The sequence below is a fragment of the Procambarus clarkii genome, chromosome 5 (genome assembly GCF_040958095.1).
Source record: "Procambarus clarkii isolate CNS0578487 chromosome 5, FALCON_Pclarkii_2.0, whole genome shotgun sequence".
Lineage (NCBI taxonomy): Eukaryota > Metazoa > Arthropoda > Malacostraca > Decapoda > Cambaridae > Procambarus > Procambarus clarkii.
Window position 1 is genome coordinate 31,609,153 of NC_091154.1, and position 26,739 is coordinate 31,635,891.

Genomic DNA, 26,739 nt, shown 5'->3' on the forward strand with positions numbered 1-26,739 from the left:
GCACCCCCCCAGCTGTCATCAACCACGGCAGGTGGCACCCCCCAGCTGTCATCAACCACGACAGGTGGCACCCCGAGCTGTCATCAACCACGACAGGTGGCAACCCCCAGTTGTCATCAACCACGACAGGTGGCACCCCCCCAGCTGTCATCAACCACGACAGGTGGCACCCCCAGCTGTCATCAACCACGACAGGTGGCACCACCCCAGCTGTCATCAACCACGACAGGTGGCACCACCCAGCTGTCATAAACCACGACAGGTGGCACCACCCCAGCTGTCATCAACCACGACAGGTGGCACCCCCAGCTGTCATCAACCACGACAGGTGGCACCCCCCAGCTGTCATCAACCATGAAAGGTGGCACCACCCCCAGCTGTCATCAACCACGACAGGTGGCACCACCCCCAGCTGTCATCAACCACGACAGGTGGCACCCCCAGCTGTCATCAACCACGACAGGTGGCACCACCCAGCTGTCATAAACCACGACAGGTGGCACCCCCCAGCTGTCATCAACCACGACAGGTGGCACCCCCAGCTGTCATCAACCACGACAGGTGGCACCACCCAGCTGTCATCAACCACGACAGGTGGCACCCCCAGCTGTCATCAACCACGACAGGTGGCACCACCCAGCTGTCATAAACCACGACAGGTGGCACCCCCAGCTGTCATCAACCACGACAGGTGGCACCCCCCAGCTGTCATCAACCACGACAGGTGGCACCCCCAGCTGTCATCAACCACGACAGGTGGCACCCCCAGCTGTCATCAACCACGACAGGTGGCACCCCCCCAGCTGCCATCAACCACGACAGGTGGCACCCCCAGCTCTCATCAACCACGACAGGTGGCACCCCCCCAGCTGTCATCAACCACGACAGGTGGCACCACCCCCAGCTGTCATCAACCACGACAGGTGGCACCAGCCCCAGCTGTCATCAACCACGACAGGTGGCACCCCCAGCTGTCATCAACCACGACAGGTGGCACCACCCAGCTGTCATAAACCACGACAGGTGGCACCCCCAGCTGTCATCAACCACGACAGGTGGCACCCCCAGCTGTCATCAACCACGACAGGTGGCACCACCCAGCTGTCATCAACCACGACAGGTGGCATCCCCAGCTGTCATCAACCACGACAGGTGGCACCACCCAGCTGTCATAAACCACGACAGGTGGCACCCCCCAGCTGTCATCAACCACGACAGGTGGCACCCCCAGCTGTCATCAACCACGACAGGTGGCACCACCCAGCTGTCATCAACCACGACAGGTGGCATCCCCAGCTGTCATCAACCACGACAGGTGGCACCACCCAGCTGTCATAAACCACGACAGGTGGCACCCCCCAGCTGTCATCAACCACGACAGGTGGCACCCCCAGCTGTCATCAACCACGACAGGTGGCACCACCCAGCTGTCATAAACCACGACAGGTGGCACCCCCAGCTGTCATCAACCACGACAGGTGGCACCACCCCCAGCTGTCATCAACCACGACAGGTGGCACCCCCAGCTGTCATCAACCACGACAGGTGGCACCACCCCCAGCTGTCATCAACCACGACAGGTGGCACCCCAGCTGTCGTCAACCACGACAGGTGGCACCCACCAGCTGTCATCAACCACGACAGGTGGCACCCACCAGCTGTCATCAACCACGACAGGTGGCACCACCCAGCTGTCATCAACCACGACAGGTGGCACCCCACCAGCTGTCATCAACCACGACAAATGGCACCCCCCAGGTGTCATCAACCACGACAGGTGGCACCCCCCAGCTGTCATCAACCACGACAGGTGGCACCCCCAGCTCTCATCAACCACGACAGGTGGCACCACCAGCTGTCATCAACCACGACAGGTGGCACCCACCAGCTGTCATCAACCACGACAGGTGGCACCCACCAGCTGTCATCAACCACGACAGGTGGCACCCCCAGCTGTCATCAACCACGACAGGTGGCACCCACCAGCTGTCATCAACCACGACAGGTGGCACCCCACCAGCTGTCATCAACCACGACAGGTGGCACCCCCCCAGGTGTCATCAACCACGACAGGTGGCACCCCCCAGCTGTCATCAACCACGACAGGTGGCACCCACCAGCTGTCATCAACCACGACAGGTGGCACCCACCAGCTGTCATCAACCACGACAGGTGGCACCACCCAGCTGTCATCAACCACGACAGGTGGCACCCCACCAGCTGTCATCAACCACGACAGGTGGCACCCCCCCCCCCAGGTGTCATCAACCACGACAGGTGGCACCCCCCCAGCTGTCATCAACCACGACAGGTGGCACCCCCAGCTGTCATCAACCACGACAGGTGGCACCACCAGCTGTCATCAACCACGACAGGTGGCACCCACCAGCTCTCATCAACCACGACAGGTGGCACCCCCCCAGCTGTCATCAACCACGACAGGTGGCACCCCCAGCTGTCATCAACCACAACAGGTCGCACCCACCAGCTCTCATCAACCACGACAGGTGGCACCCCCCAGCTGTCATCAACCACGACAGGTGGCACCCCACCAGCTGTCATCAACCACGACAGGTGGCACCCCCCCCAGGTGTCATCAACCACGACAGGTGGCACCCCCCCACCTGTCATCAACCACGACAGGTGGCACCCCCAGCTCTCATCAACCACGACAGGTGGCACCACCAGCTGTCATCAACCACGACAGGTGGCACCCACCAGCTCTCATCAACCACGACAGGTGGCACCCCCCAGCTCTCATCAACCACGACAGGTGGCACCCCCAGCTGTCATCAACCACGACAGGTGGCACCCACCAGCTCTCATCAACCACGACAGGTGGCACCCCCCCCAAAGCTGTCATCAACCACGAGACGGTACACAGCCAAAGTTACGACGTAATATAATGTCAAGATCAAAGTTTTACTCATTTCAATTCTAATAATATGTATGAATATGATTATTAATATTATTATTCAATATTATTATTATTATTATTATTATTATTATTATTATTAAATAGTCAGCATTTCTGAGGGTGGCATGACTGGCCAGGCATACGGGAAGCTTAGTTAAAGCGTTCTTAAGACAGCATTAACGCCAGACTTGTTCTCCTTAGGCAACATCGTCTCTGTTTAAAACATTATATTGACTTAATATTCTATTCGCAGCTAAATTGTTGGCTCTACGACGCTAGTCTTACCTCCGCTACACAGGTCTTTACCTCCGCTACACAGGTAACGGAATACGGAAGCGGAAGAAAATGCAGAATAGAACCAGTGAAGAGCAGAGGTGCCATAGGCACAATCAGTGAACACTGTCTGAACAACAGAGGTCCACGGTTGTTCAACATCTGCCCAGGTAGCATACGAAACACTGCCGGAACAAATATGGAGAAAACAGGAGTCTTTAAGGAAAAACTGGACATTTTTCTTCAAGTATCCAACCGGGATATTGTACCGGACCAACCGGGCTGTGGTGGGTATGTGGGCCTGCGGGCCTCTCCAAGTAACAGCCTGCTGGACCAAGCTCTCACAAGTCATGCCTGGCCTCGGGCCGGGGCTTGGGGGAGTAGAAAAACTCCCAGAACCCCATCAACATATGATCAAGGTAGGTCTTAGCTTCGCTACACAGGGACCCCCCTGAAATAGGAATCTACAAGGGGCCCCCGTAAAGAAGACCCGTTAGAATGGAATCACAAGGAGGTTCGTACAAGCTACCACCCCTCAAGCGGGATCATACTCCACAGCCTGGCGGATCCGTCAAGCAGGGCTGGAAAAACAAAATAAAACTAGAAAAAAAGGACTTTTCAAGCAGGACCTTGGGATGGACCCCGAGGGCAGGACCCTAAAACGATTCCAACGTGAACCAGAGAATGACTTCAAGCATGCATATCCATGGGCATGTACAAGATTCAATACAAGAACATCTACACACATTAATTAATACACACGCTTCCCAATAACAGTCTCAGTCTCTCTCTCTCTCTCTCTCTCTCTCTCTCTCTCTCTCTCTCTCTCTCTCTCTCTCTCTCTCTCTCTCTCTCTCTCTCTCTCTTTCTCGTTCCTGATGTCATTCTGAACACCCTCCATCCTCCTGATGTTATTCTGAACACCCTCCATCCTCCTGATGTCATTCTGCACACCCTCCATCCTCCTGACGTCATAGTTAACACACCCCCTCTAAACACCCTGACGTCACGGCCTACACATACCAACCACCTCCTGACGTCACGGTCTGCGCCCAACAACCATCCTAACAACGTCACGGTCGACACACACCACCTGGCTATACAGATGCCTGTTAAGCTTTATTCAATACGATCATTTAAAGTCACGCCTCCTGGAGTGCTGCACATTCCTGCACTTTGGCATGGTGCTTGGAGTTACTGTATTAATCTAAATGAACTGCAGCCCCACTGAGGCCAGTGGCAAGGTGGTGAACTACCAGCGATACTGTCGTTACTTGGGGCCAATTATATATAGAACTACGGGCTCGCCATAGCCCGTGCTACCTGGAAACTTTTTGTTCCAGGTAGCGAATCTTAAACAACAACAACAAACCTGGGGCCAGATTCACGAAGAATTTACGCAAACTCTTACGAACCTGTACATCTTTTCTCAATCTTAGGTTGCTTTATTTATAATTATTAAACAGTTAATGAGCTCCGAAGCACCAGGAGGCTGTTTATAACAATAACAACAGTTGATTGGGAAGTTTTCATGATTGTAAACTGTTTAATAAATGTAAACAAAGCCGTCAAAAATTGAGGAAAGATGTCCAAGTTCGTAAGTACTTGCGTAACTGCTTCGTGAATCTGGGCCCCTGTATTGTTGGTCGTAACATGTGAATCCTGTGGATGGGCGTGATTAGTAAGGGGATACATGCTGTAACAATAGGATTTATATCTCAAACTGTCCAAGGGTGACAAAATATCCTTCAGATCAGTGAAATACAAGAACACGATATTTTTTAGTTATATTCTGATATATTCATTTTATTCGTTATATTCTGATATATTCAGGCATGTCGAATGCCTGAATATATCAGAAATGCCGTCAGTTATGGAGATAATGGCATCACTTTAGCAGGGAAGAAGTTTTCGACACTGGAACGGTGAGCGTTTAAGTGATGCGTCGAAAACTGTTTTCTGTGAAAGATATTTATCAACCTTAGAGTGTTTGTTGTTGTTTTTAAGATTCGCTACCTGGAACAAAAAGTTCCAAGTAGCACGGACTATGGTGAGCCCGTAGCGCAGCCTCAGAGTCGTGTGAAATTATTACTGTCCAATATTCTCTAAGGTGAGAGAAATTTTTGTTATAAATCATATTTTGGGTAAGGCCTACAGGATCAGAGGCAATTTTATATTGTGACGATAATCTCCTTCAAGAGATTGAGCCTGCTCTTCCCTCCAAAAGACGTCGATATAAACATCTATATAAAACAAGTATGGAAGAAAAATCCAACAACGACAACACCAGCAAGGTTTGCCAGAGCGCAAAACGTATGCAGCCAGGAACACCTGCTCCACCTCAAACCGCCAAACTACCTGTCTTGTCGCCGGCTCATCGACCCGATTGGCTACGGGTCTAGCTGCAACTGCACTCCACCCACCATACTACTTGATGTCTGGGGCCGCCACGACCTCAGTCTTCAGAATATCCCGTGCTTTCGACAAGTTAACACGTCTCGTTGGTAGACTAAGCCCCAGGCTTACGTGTACTAAGAGAAGTGATAGCTTGAAGCCAATATTCCGGCACCTACTTACTTTGTTTGCCATACTCTTGTTATTTGTTCATTTGTCTTAACGTAACTTTTCATTTTGCCATTTGATTATTCTTATTACTTTGATTGATTTTATTATACGAATTTGTATGTCCATTTTATTCATGTTTTGCTTTCTTTAACGTAATTAAAATTTCATTGTTAAAATTTACTTGTGTTTTGTGTGTCTTCTCCTTACCTTACCACAGACGAAGTTCCAGATTTTCTATTTTTTTTCTATATGTGACGAGGCCATACCCCTAGCTTTTGAACAGCCGAACACCAACGCGTTACCGTCACAATATAATATATATATATATATATATATATATATATATATATATATATATATATATATATATATATACATATATATATGTATATATATATATATATATATATATATATATATATATATATATATATATATATATATATATATATATATATGCGAACAAGCCTGAATGGTCCCCAGGACAATATGCAACTGAAAACTCTGGGGTGTGAGTTTTCAGTTATATATATATATATATATATATATATATATATATATATATATATATATATATATATATGCTAATTGCTTTTAATTTGGTGTCTTGTTTTGTTTAGAATAAAGAGAAAAAAACAAGCATTATTTTAATGAATATATAAGTGTGAAGTATTTATCTGTGATAACTTAGTATGCGTGACATTCATGTTTTTGTATATATAATACTATTACCCAGGTGACTATTACTACTTTCGTGTTTTAACTCGTGTTACCAAGTAACTTCTATATATGACAATGATATAATTTATCAACCTGTCATGCAATAGGGATACTACTTACAGCAACTATTAACATAAGAATGAATGAAACTGCACAAATCCCTATTAACGCATAGGAGGTAGCTCTTATTTATATCCACCCAAAATCATTAATATGTCTAACTTACGCTAGAAACAATCAACTGATTCCACACCTGTCGTGATACTCGGTAATTAGTTCCATAGATTAACCACCTTATTTTCTAACAAGCACTCAAGTTTTTTTTAATGACTTTTACATTACATTGTATATATACTGTTGTACGTTTTTGGCTTATATTGAAGTATTCCAATAGTACAAAACTAACATTTTTTGGCACAAAATTAAATTTTTGTGCATTCGACCAATATTTGCAGCATGGACTATCCTTTTTGGAGGATGGGTCGTGGTTTACTGCATGGCTCAAATGTCAGGTTAGGTTTACAGGTTTAGCTCAGCTTCTATTGATGTTATTGGTGACCAAACCACACGTCAGAAGACGGAGAATCGACGACGTTTCGGTCCGTCGTGGACCATTATCAAGTGTGTGAGCACGACTTAAGTATTATTACTGGCGTTGTGTTAGTAAATTTGATATGAAATTATAATTATCCCTCTCTGTTGATCATTCCGGACCAAAAAAAGTATATGGTATAACCTTACCATTGTGTTAGTTATGTAGGTGGTTCATAGAGCAGTTGGATGATCCTTCTGTGAATAGCATGTTATCGCAGCCCGTCCTCCTAAGATGGGTCAAATGCAGAAACTGTTTAACTGCAACACAGAAACCTCACCTTCTCCTAGCAATCCTAAGCCTAATACACACTCTTCTAGGCCTACTATGATACATATATGTGTTATACTTGGCTTAGAAATACTTAAGTGTGGGTTTTACTTTTATTTTTTTACGGACTCTTATAAAATTAAAAGAAGAAAAAGTGAATTACTGGCGGTCCATCAACTACATATTGGTATTTTCCACCAAACAGGTACTGTAAGTATTATCATTTCAGGAGGATGGGTTCTGTTATTGTTAGGCTACGGCCATGAGTGTACGCGTATAGACACTTGGTGTACCGTTTTTGTCGAACAACTTTGAATTTATAGCCTAGCAATAAGCAAAGATCTATTTAAAACATCTAACTTACTCCCTTAGTAATCTAGCGATGAGCTAAAATTTAACCAATAGTAACCTAGCCACTCTAACCAAGAGTAACCTAGCCTAGCCACTAAGAATCTTCTCATTACAGCCAACAGTGCTTGATCACCAGTCCCCATACTTATTATTGCTGCCAATCATTCTTGCGTTCAGCGTTCATTATGCAGTCGCAGACCTAAATAGTTTTAAAACGTAGATACGCAGGTGCAACTAGATGGAAATAATTTGGGGAAATCTCATTCACACAAGATATCCCAGATATATACCATGAGAATGGGTACGATAGGTGGGCCAGCATGACCAACAGAGGTGGGCCAGCATGACCAACAGAGGTGGGCCAGCATGACCAACAGAGGTGGGCCAGCATGACCAACAGAGGTGGGCCAGCATGACTAACAGAGGTGGACCAGCATGACCAACAGAGGTGGACCAGCAAGACCAACACAGGAGGACCAGCTAAGCTTGCTTTATTTGTGTATAAAACCATAGTACACACACAGTCCAGTATAAAATATATTTATCCAAGAATGGTGTACCAAAATAATCAAATACAGTGTACATACAATACAAAGAAGGCAAACAGTATCTCAAGTTAGGGTACTTACAGTTCGGTGATGGGCCCGCTAAGTAGAGGTCAGCAATTACTACCTTTGCAGCCAGAGTAGAGGAACCAGCTACTCCATTTGCAACCAGAGTAGAGGGACCATCTACTCCCTTTGCAGTCAGAGTAGAGGGACCATCTACTCCATTTGCAGTCAGAGTAGAGGGACCATCTACTCCATTTGCAGTCAGAGTAGAGGGACCATCTACTCCATTTGCAACCAGAGTAGAGGGACCATCTACTCCCTTTGCAGTCAGAGTAAAAGACTCAGCTACTTCCCTTGCAACAGTTTAGGCTCGCCTACCACACTCCCTGTTGACAAAAACAAGATTTGGCAATTAGTACCATATTACGGTGTGTCATTATAAAATTCTGGGCTTTGTGTAACAGTAGTGCGAACTTTAGTAAATATGAATGTAACAAAACTATTATTGGATGCATAGTTGAATGAATTGGTAAATGAACTAACGTTCCACCCCCACCAAATTTCTTCTGATGAACACCCAGGAAGCGACACACTGAACCAAAATATAAATTAAATATACCATAACTAAACGGCTGTGCACATAGCTAAAATAATGCCCAGTCAGACCAAAGAGACGGCAATATTAATTATTTACAAAATGTCAACATTTAGTTAAATTGTATTTCGTTCAACCTGAACATAATTAATTATCAAATATCTTTCCTCAAACACACATATAACCCTACATGCAATAAAGGTTTTACCCATGGTTGAGAACACATGGACCCAATATTCTACATTTCAAACACACATTTATCTGGATTTATCTTTTCTGAAAAGATTTATCTTTTCTTTCTGAGACAATTTTTTTTTCTTTATTAAATAATATACAATATACAAATCATATTGCACAATATTAGGTTAGGCAAGATTTGGCTCGATTTAATTTTTTTATTTTTTTATTAGCACATTTAGGTACATTTGCATTTGTTCAGCTGCCCTAGACTAAATGAAGGGGAATATAGCGTGTCAAAAAACTAGCTACTTCGTGATGCTACAAATCCCCATCACACACACAGGATGGTTAGTCATAAAGTCGTGTGATAAGTAGTCTGCACTGGCAAACTTTGGGTTTGGCTCGAATCAGTTAGGTTAGGTCAGATCTGTTATTAGTTAGGTTAAGTTAAGGAAAGCTTGTCTATGAAAAGTTAGGCTAAGTTGGGATACGTTAAGTTAGGTTAAGTTAGATGAGATAAGATTGTAATAGGTTAGGGTTAACCTATTATAGGTAGCTGAGGTTAGGCAGGGATAGGCTGAGTTAGTATAGAGCAGCGTGGGATATATTTATATATTTGGCACGACCTAGAAAGTTTAGGTCATAATGCTTTTTGGCTAGATTAATTTAGATTACGCCATTTTAGTCTACGTTATGGATAGGTTAAATAAGCTTGACTAGGTTTGGTTATGTAAGGAGAGGTTATGCTTGGTTAGAGTATGTTAGGTAATGCTAGGTTAGATTAAGTTACTAAAAACTTGGCACCTGGCAGACATGCAGGAGACTTCACAAAGCATCATACTATTGTTGACCCATATTTGCTAGTTAGCTTTTAATGCTGCTACTACTACGTTATATATTAGGTTATAACGTAAGCCTGTATGCAAATAACGTAACGTCAAAAGAGGATTCGTTCAAATACCACAACGGTGAAGCTGGAATGTCAATTTCCTAACTGATCTGAAGACCTATCAATATCAGCTATATGATAATCTACATTTTAAAAATAGATGGGACTGGGTTCCAGACCTGAATACCTGAAACATTCTCACGGAAAGCTCCCTAGAAGCACGACAATGTACAAAATTGCTCCAGCGAATAGTAGGAGTGGAATCAGTAGCCTAAACAATAAAACTAGCCACAGCTGATCCCTGGAGCGTTCGTCAATAGTGGGCAAAGAGTTATATCTTCTCTTTAACGAAATAAAACATCCTATGTTAGTAATTATCAAAAGAAGGCGCCATGTCTGGAAGACTATTTAGCTAATATATCGTAAACAGAACACTGGTAAACATATAAAGTCACATGTTGGCAGCTAACAAAACTGCACAAGGCATTTTCAACAAGACATATAGTCAATTCAAATCAACTTAACAAGACAAAACACAAACCTATTGGACATATGTCCAGTCACACGAGAGACGAGTTTGTTACTTGCTTAGGCAAATGAACTTTGGGGTTCAGTTCATGAGCCCATTATGTGCCCTTGTCACCTTTCCACCGCCACGCACGGGGTGCGTATGGGGCACATAATACATGAAACACAGTCACAAATGTACACGACAGTCAGCTTTCGCAGTTTTATCCAGCACACAGAATGATTTTCCCACCCTAAGAGTGTAATCCAACGAAACATCTTTTCCTGGGCCCACCTTGCTGCCGCAAATAGCCGTCAGTAAAAATAGCCCCAGCCGACCTTCGTTAAAAGCGCCAGCCCTTCGCGGCGGCGCCAGGCCTGCCAACCTTAGTATCAAAACAACAGAAAACGAACTTTGATTGTTTGTTCTTTTTCTTTATTAAATTACATACAATATCAAAATCATATTTACGATTTTTTTTCAGCAACTTCGTCAGGAAATGAAAGACAGAATGCATAGAATAATATGATCAATTAACGCTAGTAATAAATTCAATATTTGGCTGTATTGACATGAGTTTACTTGCCCTCCAGAGGCCCCTATTATAATATATATATATATATATATATATATATATATATATATATATATATATATATATATATATATATATATATATATATATATATATATATATATGTCGTACCTAGTAGCCAGAACTCACTTCTCAGCCTACTATTCAAGGCCCGATTTGCCTAATAAGCCAAGTTTTCCTGAATTAATATATTTACTATAATTTTTTTCTTATGAAATGATAAAGCTGCCCTTTTCTCTATGTATGAGGTCAATTTTTATTTATTGGAGTTAAAATTAACGAAGATATATGACCGAACCTAACCAACCCTACCTAACCTAACCTAACCTATATTTATAGGTAAGGTTAGGTTAGGTAGCCAAAAAAAGCTAGGTTAGGTTAGGTTAGGTAGGTTAGGTAGACGAAAAAACATTAATTCAGGAAAACTTGGCTTATTAGGCAAATCGGGCCTTGAATAGTAGGCTGAGAAGTGCGTTCTGGCTATTAGGTACGACATATATATATATATATATATATATATATATATATATATATATATATATATATATATATATATATCTATATATATATGTCGTACCTAGTAGCCAGAACTCACTTCTGAGCCTACTATGCAAGGCCCGATTTGCCTAATAAGCCAAGTTTTCATGAATTAATTGCTTTTCGACTACCTAACCAACCTAACCTAACTTTTTCGGCTACCTAACCTAACCTAACCTATAAAGATAGGTTAGGTTAGGTTAGGTAGGGTTGGTTAGGTTCGGTCATATATCTATGTTAATTTTAACTCCAATAAAAAAATTGACCTCTTACATAATGAAATGGGTAGCTTTATCATTTCATAAGAAAAAAATTAGAGAAAATATATTAATTCATGAAAACTTGGCTTATTAGGCAAATCGGGCCTTGCATTGTAGGCTGAAAAGTGAGTTCTGGCTACTAGGTACGACATATATATATATATATATATATATATATATATATATATATATATATATATATATATATATATATATATATATATATATATATATATATATATATAGTGCCGTACACACCTTATGAGCCATATATGAAACAAGTATTAACAAGACCAGCCGTGAAGCGGGCGGTTATATCCTAGTATTAACAAGACCAGTCGTGAAGCGGGCGGTTATATCCAAGTATTAACAAGACCAGCCGTGAAGCGGGCGGTTATATCCTAGTATTAACAAGACCAGTCGTGAAGCGGGCGGTTATATCCTAGTATTAACAAGACCAGCCGTGAAGCGGGTCAGCTGCAGATTGAACCAGTATCGCCTGAGTACAAATTGCGGTCGTTATCCTTCATTTTGTTACTTAAGTAGATGGTCATTTATGCAGTTACTCTAGACTTTATAACGAGTTACACGATACAAAAAATTTATATTTATTTCACAGGCAGGTAAAGTCATACAGAATCATGCGGTCAGTAAGTAGCCTAAACTGACGAATTGTGGGTGGGTTATGAGGATAGCCTCAAGAACACGAGAGGTAATAGTGATTGCAAAGCTCCATGTACCTACCTCTGAAGGGTCGAATAATCTGTATATACAGCAAAAATCCTCTTAATAACATTTGAATCTGCAAACTGCACAAAATAAAGGATTTAAAATATATTTTCTGGAAATGCCATCTCTCACAAATATAAATTCTCATGGTGTCGCAGACATTTCGGCCAAATTGAGTCACAATAACGTGGTTAAAGTATGTTGACCAGACCACACACTAGAAGGTGAAGGGACGACGATGTTTCTCTGATGTTTATTGATACCTTCTACCAACATTATTAGTCTATTATGTTGATACCATTAATGCATCCACAAATGTCAGAACTCAAGAGATATGTTGACCAAACATCAGAGAACGAAGAAACGACGACGTTTCGGTCCGTCCTGGACCTAAAAATGGATGTGTAAATCAGATTTTTTTTGTTTACAAATGAATCAGTGATGTGGATACCTTTGAACCTTAACAGTACGTATGACTCTACTTGGAAATATCATATCTCGACTAAATTACACATTTTTGGTATAAGAGAAAATCAACCACGATTGCTTAAAAACTTTCTTTCATATATGTGTTAAAATGCGATTTAGAACTAATTTATCCTACAAATTTTAACAATATTAAAGTACTGTATATATAATTACACCCCCACCTAGAGGTAGGTGTAAGGGGAGGCTGGACTGGGAGTAAAGGGTAAGGGGACAGACGAAGGGGGTGAGGGGAAAGGGGTTTGGGGAACCAACAATGGAAGCAAGCGTGTATTGTTTATTCATTATTCCTTCCTTGTTGTCCCCTCTATTGTATCTGCGGTCACCTTGCCGTAAATAGCTCCAGACCAAGCCTTGTGTGCGTGGACCTTTCTCACCACGGCACAAAATCCCACCCAAAATTAAAAAAAGACTTAAAACAGCGGGATATGTGATGTGAACGAAAACGGGCATTTGAGTCAACTCTCTTTTTTCTTAAATGTTTTCGGGCAGTGGTAGTTACAGCTGGCCTCCTCCCAGACATTGCACGAGACTTACCTACAGGATGAGAATAGCTGAGTGAGGGAAGGAAGGAAGTACCATGTCTGTGTGTGGGCACAAGTGTGGCCAGGAGGCGAGGCGCCCAACACAGCAGTTGGAAGGTGGTGAAAAATAGAAGAAAAACAATGAACCCACTGAATATAACTGTTGACCAGACCACACACAAGAAAGTGAAGGGACGGCGACGTTTCGGTCCGATCTGGACTATTCTCAAGTCGATTGTCTATATAATTGTGAATATAATGATGTTGGGAGGGTTGGGTTAACTGTGTATCGAGGGTGTATCGAGGGAGTGTAGACTGGTAGAGCAAAGGTAGGGCAGCTAAGGAAATAAACACAGGTACACAATATACCTCTTTGTTGAGGGACTTTTAAGTTAGAAATATGGATAGGTTATTCTGTGCTAAGGAAGGAAGGAGATAGTATTTGCAACATTCAAAATCTTACAGCTAGGAATGAAAACACAATCATGACTTGAGCCCATCATGGTTTAGTAATAGTTAGTATTGCAAGTGTCTGGGGGAATACACATATGGCAGTTCGATTCCATTGTATGGCCTCAGTATTGTCTCATTTACGAAAGCAATTAACCAGAACCATGGGAAATATTTAAATCCTTTGACAGTTTACCTAAAAGATAAATTGGCAATGAGTGACTGTTTAGAGCAATTAACATCGGCTGCAATCTTTCAAGCACCGTAAATTGAATGCAGTATCATTCATCGACAGGTTACACCACTGGTGACACCACTGGTGACACCACTGGCAACACCACTTGTGTGTATGTGTGACATGTGAGGTGAAAAACAATATACTATTGGTTCATGAGCATGAAGAAGAGAGGAATGCCGGTCTATCGCCCTTGGGTCAGTTCCTAAAACTAATCTCCCTATCGTTGTCTATTAAACATGTTACTAAGATCATTTTTTTTAATTGGTCCATTAAAAAATGGGTCGATCGTGTAGAGACCATTACTAACATTCATGTTACATAGCTTGGGAGATGTAATCTCGTGTCGCTTCACGATAGGACACTAAAATTAGTGTTTCTCATAGCTGAATATTGTTTTCAGTTTTGATATTGGCAAACTGGAAGGTAGTTAGAGTGAGAAAGATGATATAAAGACTGAAATAAATCATATGAAGCCCGTTTACAACTACTTCTCACCTCTGAAACGAAAAAAAACGTAAATGATTTAATAGAAACCTTTAAAATATTTAAAGATTAAGACAATCTTGATTCGCAAAATACTATATTATTGTACAAACATGATGCTTAGCATTGGCTTGATAATTTTAGGCAAATTCTAACGAAACAAATGTATTTTTTCCTTCACTCGACTGGCAAACATATGGAACAGTTTACCGTGACATTATTCACAGTAATACGGTGAATCCACATACAACAGACTAATCAAGTCTCAACAACTACAGTACAAGTACAGTACAAGTACATTGTACTACCATGCGCTTCCATACACACACACATTGCTATGTCAGGAGACGCGATCTGTTTGCTGTTTCAGTTCCATTGTAATGACTCCCATTGTTGCCAACAGGAAGACTTATCAAGGTCGTGTTAGGTCAACGGTTGACCTTTTAAAGAATGCAGCTGACAACAGTTTCCTTTCCCATAGATACCTGTTAGATATAGATACTACTAGATGAAAGGGTGCATTAGGTGTAACAACTTCAGTTGTTACACCTAACTGTGTAACTTTACTTCTTTTGGTTTATACTGTAACGAGACCGAAGTAAAAATGAAATCTAAGGAAGATTGGGGATATGAGGCAGAACATTTAGCAGTGGAGTGTATGAAGGAGGGAAGGTGAGGAGAGTGAGGAGGGAGAGTGAGGAGGGAGAGAGGGAGGGGCCGAGGAGCTGCCATCATTACACCAGCAGCAGCAGCAGCAGCAGGATGTTGGGTACACCCTGCTTCACCACCATGCTGGGATCATACTGCCAGAGACACGCACACAGCTCCTCCACTCACGATCACACACACACACACACACACACACACACACACAGCATGGGAAACAGAGCTCAGGGGAAAGACGGCCCAAGATATGATGGTCTACATCACGCAGATGTGCAAGGACGCAGCAAACAAGTTTGTCCCAGTACTAAAGGAAAACAGTGAAATGAAGATGAGAAACCCATGGTTTAATCAGAGATGTAGGCTAGCTAAGCAACTAAGTAAAAGGGCGTGGAGAAACTACAGAAATAACAGGACACAAGTGAGCAGAGAAAGATACCAGAGTGCCAGGAATGAATACGTCAGGGTGAGAAGAGAGGCAGAAAGACAATATGAAAATGACATAGCGAGCAAGGTAAAGACTCAACGTAAATTACTGCACAGCCACATCAGTAGAAAAACAACAGTGAAGGCACAGGTAATGAAACTGAGGATAGGGGCAGACAAATTCACTATAAACGACAAGGAAGTGTGCGAAGAACTCAATAAGAAATTCCAGGAGGTCTTCCACTTCAGAGCAAGGAGAAGTCCCAGAGATAAGAGAGGGAACATCAAATCTTATTCTGTTAAAAAGTTACGGGTGCCAATTTCTCGTACTGAAAGGGGGGGGGGGTTGTTGTAGAGAAAGGCTATTAGAATATAATACAACCAGCTGTACCGGTTGTACAATGGTTGTATTATACAAATTACTTGTGCTGTCCCCTCTTGAGTACTGCTCAGTACTCACTTCCCCCTCCATAGCAGGATTATTTATTATTATTACATCTTTATTGACAAAATCAATTACAATTTTGCCTAATCTGAGGATTTCGATTAAGTCATATTAAAGTGAGGATAATGCTAGTATTGACTGTCCCGCAGGCCAGAGGGTCAGGAGAGATTGCTGAAATAGAAGGGAATACAGAGAGCATATACGGCTTACATAGACGCGATAAAGCACCTAAATTATTGGGATCGTCTCAAAGCTCTCCAAATGTACTCACTAGAAAGGAGACGAGAGAGATACCAAATAATATACACGTGGGAAATACTGGAGGGGCAGGTCCCAAAATGTACACAGTAAAATAACAACGTACTGGAGTGAACGACTATGGAAGAAAATGCAGAATAGAACCAGTGAAGAGCAGGGGTGCCATAGGCACAATCAGAGAACACTGTATAAACATCAGAGGTCCACGGTTGTTCAACATCCTCCCAGCAACTATAAGAAATATTGCGGAACAACCGTAGACATCTTCAAGAGGAAACTAGATTGTTTCCTCCAAGGAGTACCGGACCAACCGGGCTGTGGTAAGTATGTGGGCCTGCGGGCCGCTCCAAGCAACAGCCTAGTGGACCAAGCTCTCACAATTCAAGCCTGGCCCTGACCAAGCCAGGCTTGGGGAGTAGAAGAACTCCCAGAACCCCATTCAGGTACAATCCAGGTATGGCCCAAGTTATGGATGGGAGTGGAGAAGGACGCGGTCACCTACTTATCAGAAAACAACTCTACTGCATGAAGCATCTCTAAGTCCGTGAGAACCTCTTCTCCTCCTCCAGAAGTCGTCAACACAACAAGCGACTACGGGATGCAAGACCCATCACACAACACCAGAGGGACAACGCCTACAATGTCCTTGGTTCCTGTCCGGAAGCAGAGGAGATCTAAAAGATCCATAACCATTAAACCCCATTGTATTAACTCATGAATATCTTGCAACCTTTAAATATCTAATATAGTACAACAAAACACAAAAGGAAGGGGTGGTAGGAGAAAAGCACACACAAACTGTATTGGAGGGGACCTAAACATTCCCTCTAATGCGTTATGTGTGATTTCCTCCGAGGCTTAAACTAAATACATAAAAACCTAAATACCTAAAAAACAACACACCAATTTTTCTTTTGCCAATAGTGCAGGAAGCCTCACGTTGATAGGAAGCACTTCATAAAGCCACCGTCGCCGGCTCCAGGCAACCCAGACATTAACTAAGACACCCAACCCACACCAGCCAGCCAGCCCATGCCAATGTACTGACAAACCCACCACCACCACACCTAATAACAGACCCACACCCCAAGCCAACCTAAGGTGGACAGGCCACTGAACTTTCTCACCACTCATCCTATTTCCTGAATTTCTGATCCCCCATCCTCCCTCTCCTTCCCCCATCCTCACCAAATCCTTTGGTCATCGAAGCTGAAGCAGTGATGTGTTGGAGGGTGATGTATCGCTCCTCTCCCCCTCCCCCCCCCCACAACCCAACAACATATTACAGCTAATTACAGGAAAAATATATTTTTTTAGGGTTTTGTGGAAATAAGTTCATAATGTTAACAATATTCATATAACAAATAAAGAAACAAATAATTTCGGTCAATTAAATATGATATTGAAAGATTTATGCAGGGGGGGGGGGGGTCGCATTGGCCCAGTGTCACGTGCCATTTTTTTTATTCACTTTTCACGTGCCCTTTTTTCCTGATACCTATCCCGACCCAGCTATGTTGGGCGCATATCCGACAGCAATTACCGTGACAAATTGGGGAAACCAGCCCCAAATGTCTGGCCTCCAACCTCGAACAGACATATGGTGTAGAAACACATATAAAACACTAATGGTGCAGTGATCTCCACTGAATCACAAGCAACAGCACAAAGCTCTAGTAAAAATCGGGCAGAAAATCCTGCGACAGTCGCTGAGATCAAGAGAGCTGTGAGAGTCCTAAACACTCAGAGAAAAGTCAAGTTTCTGTGATTCCTCCCATGTTGGAATCTGTGGGAAATGAACGAGCAGATGTGCTGGCTGTTGAAGGCGCTGAAGGAGACCATATTGAATACTTCATACCCAAGACTACTCTACAAATTAGAGGCATCATCAGGCAACATCACCGTGACAAGGTAACTGAGGAAAGGAGGACAGAAGAACAAATCAGTGAATCTGTACGATGGTACAACATGGTTGTAGCTGGCAATCCCAATCATTATGGACGAAGAGGAGGTGGCCGCGGGAGAGAATCAGTAATATTTAGAATCCGTCCTAGATACAAATATCCATGGCGATTTGGAAAGGAAACAATAGCTGATCAGCAGGAGTTGCAGAATCTGTGGTGAGAGTGACGGACACCGCCTTGACCACTACCTGAGAGAATGTGAACATCTAAGAGGCATTAGCAATATGTGTAGAATAATAAACCCCACATTGTTTGAGTTAAGAAAATAATATTTGTCAGAGATAGATATTGTTCTTAAAATATTTCCTCCTTTTGCACCCGCAAGATAACGTAAGTTTTTAAGACTTGACGAATGTTAATCTTCTTGTTTGAGGAGCTGTTCACTTGAGACAGTTAAGCAATTCCCAGCTGCGTCTGGGCACAAGTGACAGGATGAACAACCCAGCGGGGTTTCTTCCTATTGGGGAGTGTTGTACATGCTGCTATGGCGGTGTGTCCACTCACAAGATGAGTGGCGCTGCCCAATACTGTCACTATGGCGGTGTGTTCACTCACAGGATGAGTGGCGCTGCCCAATACTGTCACTATGGCGGTGTGTCCACTCACAGGATGAGTGGCGCTGCCCAATACTGTCACTATGGTGGTGTGTTCACTCACAGGATGAGTGGCGCTGCCCAATACTGTCACTATGGCGGTGTGTCCACTCACAAGATGAGTGGCGCGGCCCAATACTATCACTATGGCGGTGTGTCCACTCACAGGATGAGTGGCGCTGCCCAATACTGTCACTATGGCGGTGTGTCCACTCACAGGATGAGTGGCGCGGCCCAATACTATCACTATGGCGGTGTGTCCACTCACAAGATGAGTGGCGCGGCCCAATACTATCACTATGGCGGTGTGTCCACTCACAGGATGAGTGGCGCTGCCCAATACTGTCACTATGGTGGTGTGTTCACTCACAGGATGAGTGGCGCTGCCCAATACTGTCACTATGGCGGTGTGTCCACTCACAAGATGAGTGGCGCGGCCCAATACTATCACTATGGCGGTGTGTCCACTCACAGGATGAGTGGCGCTGCCCAATACTGTCACTATGGCGGTGTGTCCACTCACAGGATGAGTGGCGCGGCCCAATACTATCACTATGGCGGTGTGTCCACTCACAAGATGAGTGGCGCGGCCCAATACTATCACTATGGCGGTGTGTCCACTCACAGGATGAGTGGCGCTGCCCAATACTGTCACTATGGTGGTGTGTTCACTCACAGGATGAGTGGCGCTGCCCAATACTGTCACTATGGCGGTGTGTCCACTCACAAGATGAGTGGCGCGGCCCAATACTATCACTATGGCGGTGTGTCCACTCACAGGATGAGTGGCGCTGCCCAATACTGTCACTATGGTGGTGTGTTCACTCACAGGATGAGTGGCGCTGCCCAATACTGTCACTATGGCGGTGTGTTCACTCACAGGATGAGAGGCGCTGCCCAATACTGTCACTATGGTGGTGTGTCCACTCACAGGATGAGTGACGTTGCCCAATACTGTCACTATGGTGGTGTGCCCACTCACAGGATGAGTGGCGCTGCCCAATACTGTCACTATGGTGGTGTGTCCACTCACAGGATGAGTGACGCTGCCCAATACTGTCACTATGGCGGTGTGTTCACTCACAGGATGAGAGGCGCTGCCCAATACTGTCACTATGGTGGTGTGTCCACTCACAGGATGAGTGACGTTGCCCAATACTGTCACTATGGTGGTGTGCCCACTCACAGGATGAGTGGCGCTGCCCAATACTGTCACTATGGTGGTGTGTCCACTCACAGGATGAGTGACGCTGCCCAATACTGTCACTATGGCGGTGTGTCCACTCAATATACCCGCATTTGGGTGAGGTGATATGTTACAACAGTTTTGGATGAGGTAAACAAAACTTTCAACACAAGATAGAACACGAAACAATGGGTCATATATAAAAACGTACCCCAAATGCGGGTATATAAGATGAAAGCTGTTTAAATGATAGCATAGAACTCTATTTAGTGTGTACAGGTTATAGTTGTGTGTGTGTAAACTAAAGTCTTTGAAAATGTAATAAGTTATTACGAAACGCGTTCAAGCGTCGCGTCAGACTAGAAATAAAAATGAATTTTGGAGAATTGATTTTTCAATTACCATTGACAGTGAAAAGAAACATAAGAAATATTGAGAAAATTCGTGTTAGAAATATTAATCTTACCTTTTCGGTCATATTTAATTATATATATATATATATATATATATATATATATATATATATATATATATATATATATATATATATATATATAAGTATTATTGAAGAACCCGTCCTAACCAAATACATCACATTTTTTACGGAATCAACCACTGTACCGAAAACACCATAAACAGAAGTATCAATTAAACTAATAAAAACGTAGCGTCTCCCGAGGAATTATACACATAAACATACACGCCGCTCACCTCAGCATACACTAAGCCAAAATTAATTCATTTCACACTGGATGTTAAGAGGTTACTTGGTGGGGGTGGGCGTCGCCGCCTCGCCCCGGGGAGAGAGTCCAGGTCTTGCACCACTCGGCGCTAACCGGAGTTATCTATACATTCCACGGTAGCTCCCAAGAACTGATGGATTGCTCACAAGGCTGAAGTATTTCCTGTTTGAACGGTGAACATCCAGTTCCATGGTGTCGGTTTGGTGGCGTCTAGATGGGGGGATGATCGACGTCGCAATAGGCATTCTTTTTACCCCTGTCGTAGCTCAGTCGATTAAGGCAGTGTCTGGGATGCTCCCGGACGCAGGTTCGAATCCTCGTCACGGCCCTTTGTGAATTTGTTTATTCAACAATAATGGGTAATGTTGTAATCACTAGTGGTATTTTTTCTTCAACCACACACACACACACACACACACACACACACACACAAGAGAAGGGAGAGAGGAGATATGATAGGGACATATAAAATACTCAGGGGAATTGACAAAGTGGAAATAGATGAAATGTTCACACGTAATAATAACAGAACGAGGGGACATGGGTGGAAACTGGAAACTCAGATGAGTCACAGAGATGTTAGGAAGTTTTCTTTTAGCGTGAGAGTAGTAGAAAAATGGAATGCACTTGGGGAACAGGTTGTGGAAGCAAATACTATTCATACTTTTAAAACTAGGTATGATAGGGAAATGGGACAGGAGTCATTGCTGTAAACAACCGATAGCTGGAAAGGCGGGATCCAAGAGTCAATGCTCGATCCTGCAAGCACAAATAGGTGAGTACAAATAGGTGAGTACACACACACACACACACACACACACACACACACACACACACACACACACACACACACACACACACACACACACACACACACATACACACCGAGTACAACCACTCGTCAGTGTGGTCACAAGTGGTTGTATGGAGTGAAGATGTGCAATAACGTTGCAGATAATTAGGGATAGACTGATAGAAAAGAATGGGCAGATTGTGTATTTATCGACTGTCAGAAAGCTTTTGATACAACACCCAGCAGGAGACTAGTGTATAAAATAGATGGTACGCAAGAATGATGGTGGTGGTCCTCCAGTACATAAAGCAGTTTTTTTTTATTATTATTATTTTCTACCACAGACGTGGCCAGACATTTACAATGCTAACCAGCATATATACATTTTCTTCTGTCCTCCATGGACAGGGTTAGAGATGTGGTAAACATATACTTCAGGGATTTATTGAACAATCAACCACAGAAGGTGATTCGGTACTTTTAAAATGCTAAGCTAACCTACATACGTAAATAAATAGATACACAGATTTACGTATGCCCTACATAAAGTGTTCGAAGTGTGTTTCTCTGGGGGCCCAATCCTATTCCTAATCTATGTGAATGACTTGCCAGTGGGAATACACTCTTTCCTCTTAATGTTTACTGACGATGCAAAATTTATGAGGACTCATACGACGGAAAACTAAACAATTACAGGATGACTTGGATAAATGAAAATAAACGTCCAACAAGTGGCTATTAGAGTTTAACTCAAGCTAGTGCAAAATAATCAAGCTGGTTCTGGGAATAGCACCCCGGACACAAGAATATATTAAAATGCCTGGAATCGGACAGAACAATACTTGAGTGTTTATATATTACAACGAGCCTGTCACCAGAAGTCCACATCAAGCGAATATCAGCAGCTGCACATGGAAGCTTGCTCAACACAAGAGCGTACAAGAAACTAGAGGAACGTATTACGGCCAAGACAGAAATGGTGGTTTAACTGTATTCGGTTTCGAGAATTTTATGCTTCCCAAGTCGGTCCTGGGGCCAGGAACCGGCCGACATCCCCCCATCCCCCCCCCCCCCACTTGGAACTTTTTGTTCTGAGTAACGAATCTTAAACAACATCACTTTCCTTTGAACCTACTTACTGGTCAAACTATCTTCATTCTTTCCTCTATACTTCCCAGTCACCTTTCATCCTTCCTCTCTCTCCCTCTCTCTCTCTCTCTCTCTCTCTCTCTCTCTCTCTCTCTCTCTCTCTCTCTCTCTCTCTCTCTCTCTCTCTCTCTCTCTCTTTCTGGCCCTGAGTTACAGGTGTGTCTCTGGCCCTGAGCTACAGGTGTGTCTCTGGCCCTGAGCTACAGGTATGTCTCTGGCCCGGAGCTACAGGTGTATCTCTGGCCCTGAGCTACAGGTGTGTCTCTGGCCCTGAGCTACAGGTGTATCTCTGGCCCTGAGCTACAGGTGTGTCTCTGGCCCTGAGCTACAGGTGTGTCTCAGGCCCTGAGCTACAGGTGTGTATCTGACCCTGAGCTACAGGTGTGTCTCTGGCCCTGAGCTACAGGTGTGTCTCTGGCCCTGAGCTACAGGTATGTCTCTGGCCCGGAGCTACAGGTGTATCTCTGGCCCTGAGCTACAGGTGTGTATCTGACCCTGAGCTACAGGTGTGTGTGCCACAGCACTGAGAGGTATGAGGCGCCAGAGGCAGCACATACCGCAGCCTGCACACACCTCCAGGCGGGTATCAGACCCTAATTCACCGCGGATAAGATACGGGCATATATATAGACACATATCTCTGGCCATTACTCAAGTGCACCTTTGCTCTTCTCACAGTGATTAACCCTTGCAGCCTCCGGTTTAGAGACATGTGATCTAAAGTCTTAAAATATGTAAAAATATCATAACTTACAATGAATAATTAAGAATATTTGTTTTTGTTGTGAGACTATCCCCTGTCCCTTGGTCCCTGTCCCTGGTCCCTGGTACCATAGAACTTCATATGATACGATTCCATAAAGCCCTAAAAACTTCCCTAAACTAAAGACCTAAAAATTAGACACTTTCCTAAAAATTTTAAGTCATCACTTCCTCTGTAAATGTCCTCTGCAGTACACTTGTACACCAGAGGTATATTTTTCTTGTCTAGAGGAAACCCACTGACCGCTTTTGTCTTATTTTTTTTCATTTTCTTACTCCTATCCTATCTTCCCTCCCATCTTCCTTCCCCTCATCCTTCTCTCCCTCTTCCCTCCCATACCCTCTTGCCTCCCATCAATCTCTCAAATAATCGTCATTGATCCCTAATAATTCCTGCTTAAGCAGTCAAGAAATTCAACTATCGAATAACAAATTATATAAATGTTGAAACCTCAGTTTATCATCAAACTTATACACAGTAAAACATACACTGTAAACTATATACACTGTACACAACATATACACTGTAAACTATATACACTGTACACAACATATACACTGTAAACTATATACACTGTACACAACATATACACTGTAAACTATATACACTGTACACAACATATACACTGTAAACTATATACACTGTACACAACATATACACCACATACACCAGTATGTAAAACTTGCACAGACAAAGGATAACTGCACCTGCACAGTTGACCAAACAGGGCAGCCTGTATGTACTTCCCCCCTCACCATCATCATTATCAACTTACCATCACCACCATCACTATCTAATATTGTCAACCTCACCGTCACCATTATATACCTCACCTTCGCCATCATTATCAACTTCACCATCAACTATATCGTGATTATACTCTTGTATCACAATTAACAGCAGTACTTGGAATAAATAGTGAAAATTAACAATAAGCTTAACTTAACTTACATTTAACTGTATGTATTAAGGAGATTCACTCTATGTATTCACCTATTTGTGCTTGCAGGATCGAGCATTGACTCTTGGATCCCGCCTTTCGAGCATCGGTTGTTTACAGCAATGACTCCGGTCCTATTTCCCTATCATACCTGGTTTTAAAATTATGAATAGTATTTGCTTCCACAACCTGTTCCTTAAGTGCATTCCATTTTCCCACTACTCTCACACTAAAAGAAAACTTCCTAACATCTCTATGATTCATCTGAGTTTCCAGTTTCCGTCCATGTCCCCTCGTTCTGTTATTATTACGTGTGAACATTTCGTCTATGTCCACTTTGTCAATCCCCCTGAGTATTTTATACATTCCTATCATATCCCCTCTCTTCATTCTTTTTTCTAGTGTCGTAAGGCTCAGTTCCTTCAGGCGCTCTTCATACCCCATGCCTCGTAACGCTGGGACGAGTCTTGTGCAAACTTCTGCAACTTTTCAAGTTTCCTTATGTGTATCTTCAGGTGGGAACTCCATGATGGCGCGGCATACTCTAAGACTGGTCTCACGTAGGCTGTTTAAAGCGCCCTAAATGCCTCCTTACTTAGGATTCTGAATGAAGTTCTAAATTTTGCCAGTGTAGAGTACGTATGTGTAGGTGTGTGTGAATACGTGTGTAGAGTTTTTTTTTATTAAGCGTGTGTGTGTGCGTGTACTCACCTAGTTGTGCTTGCGGGGGTTGAGTTTTGCTCTTTCGGCCCGCCTCTCAACTGTTTACTAACTACTTTTTTTCCACACCACACACACACCAGGAAGCAGCCCGTAACAGCTGACAAACTCCCAGGTACCTATTTACTGCTAGGTAACAGGGGCATCAGGGTGAAAGAAACTTTGCCCATTTGTTTCTGCCTGGTGCGGGAAAGAGCAGAGTGTGTGTGTGTGTGTGTTTAGTAATTTATGCCTGCAGAATCGAGCTATTAGCTCTTGGATTCCGCCTTTCTAGCCAATCTATTTTTCCTTTGTTATGTCTGCTACATATATTCTCGAACACATACACACATTCCCGGGAAACAGCCCGTAGTAGCTGTCTAATTCCCAGGTACCTATTTATTGCCAGGAGAATAGATGCATCAGGGTGAAAGAAACTCTGCCCCTTTGCATCGGCCGCCCAACCACTTGGGCTGGGCGGTAGAGCGACGGTCTCGTTTCATGCAGGTCGGCGTTCAATCCCCGACCCTCCAAGTGGTTGGGCACCATTCCTTTCCCCCGTCCCATCCCTAATCCTTATCCTGACCCCTTCCAAGGGCTATATAGTCGTAATGACTTGATACTTTCCCCCTGATAGTTCCCTTCCCTTCCCTTGGTCGATACCTGTTAATATTTTGTAAGTGGTTATCGTATCACCTCTCTTACTTGTATCTTCTCGCTTTGGCATATTTATTGCCTCTTAGTCTCTCTTCGTAACTCTTGATTTTCAGTTCCGGGAGCCATTTTGTAGCATGCCTATGCACCTTTTCCAGTTTATTGATGGGCTCCTTGAGATAAATTTTCAATCAACTGATTTCCTTGTCTAATGGACTCTCTCACAATCTAGATTTAAAACTGCGTCCGCCACTTCACTGTTTAGTGCATTCCATTTGTTTACAACTCTGACACTAAATTTGTTGTGTATAATGTCTCCGGCTCATTTGGTTGTTGTTGTTGTTAAAGATTCGTTACCTAGAACAAAAAATTCCAAGTAGCAGGGGCTATGGTGAGCCCGTAGAACAGGCTCATTTGGGTACTGTGAGTCCACCTGTATGTACTCTTTGGTTCTGCAGGATGGGGCTGCTTATTACTCGGCGCCCGCCCCGCCTTTTTGATCGTCTGTGTGTGTCTCATCTGCCGATTCTAGACATTTTTCCTTCTATCATATCTACTTCATACACATCCCCAGGATGCAGTCCGTAGCATCTAATTCCGAAGTACCTATTTACTGCTAGGTGAACAGCAGTATTAGGTGAAAGAAACTCTGTCCATTTGTTTCTGCCTCACGACTACAACTCTAGAGCGTTGTCCGCTCGGCTGCCAGGACCTACTCTTATGTTTCCTTGTTGGTGTAACAACATTCCA

The 26,739-nt window shown here is 43.4% G+C and overlaps 1 long non-coding RNA gene across 1 annotated transcript in view; it reads right to left on the minus strand.

Annotated features, from left to right (window-relative positions):
• Positions 1 to 26,739, minus strand: part of LOC138352440 (uncharacterized) — a 103,519-nt gene that overhangs the window by 55,622 nt on the left and 21,158 nt on the right. The window contains exon 2 of the long non-coding RNA XR_011222800.1: positions 8,318 to 8,625. This is a non-coding gene — a long non-coding RNA (uncharacterized lncRNA). The remainder of the gene's footprint in view (positions 1 to 8,317; positions 8,626 to 26,739) is intronic.